Source organism: Trypanosoma equiperdum (assembly GCF_001457755.1).
Source record: "Trypanosoma equiperdum strain OVI genome assembly, contig: ctg_753, whole genome shotgun sequence".
Classification (NCBI taxonomy): Eukaryota; Euglenozoa; class Kinetoplastea; order Trypanosomatida; family Trypanosomatidae; genus Trypanosoma; species Trypanosoma equiperdum.
Window position 1 is genome coordinate 1 of NW_027124702.1, and position 841 is coordinate 841.

Genomic DNA, 841 nt, shown 5'->3' on the forward strand with positions numbered 1-841 from the left:
CGAGATCGAGCTCCCAACGCAACATGGGTCAAGCCTGTTTTATGGTATTTCCCCCTGTCATTCTGCATAGTCCGGCTACAAATACATTCGCGCTGGTGTATGCTCTGCGGCCAGTAAAGAAACTAGGGTCCTAGTGTACTGTGTTGCGCTGCTTTTTGCCAGTTTCAAACTTACGATAAAAAGGGAGACTGTCGTTTCGACCGCCGGTAGTCCGTGCTTGTATGCGAAGGCATAGAACATTCAGATTATGGATCCTTTCTGTTCCCATGTTGTACGTGTCCACATCCTTTTTGCTATTTTGTTTGCTTCTGAAGCCATTGCAATAATACACGGATTGTGTGTAGAAGCTAGAATAACCTTGACGTCGTTCACCGACGACCACCTTGTTGCATGTTTTTAATTTCCATTTGACATTTCCCAGATCTCTTGAAAGGCTCCTCTCATACGTTGAGCTGCTGTCGACTTTTCTGCGCCGTACGTAAGGGCTATACTATCCCCGTCCGTGTCGGGTAACTCATTGGCGGACAAAGGGTAGGAGTAGTAGTAGTTGTTACCGTCCTCCAGTGTAACTTTCTCCGTTGTGTTGGTTTTTTCCCTTGTGTTGAAGCGGGGGTAGAGATATTAAAGGCCACCGAAGTCATTACCTCCGGGGTCGGACGTTTTTTTTTTGGACGTGTGTCTGGCTTATGTTTGAATACACGACAAGTATTGCTATAATGCCCAAATCGTCCGCATGTGAAACATCGAGCCCTGCTCGGAAGGACCCCGATTTGTTGTTGTTGTTGTTTTGTTTTCAGAGCGGTCTGAATGTACATATCGTCCTTTTTCTGTGGGAATTCGA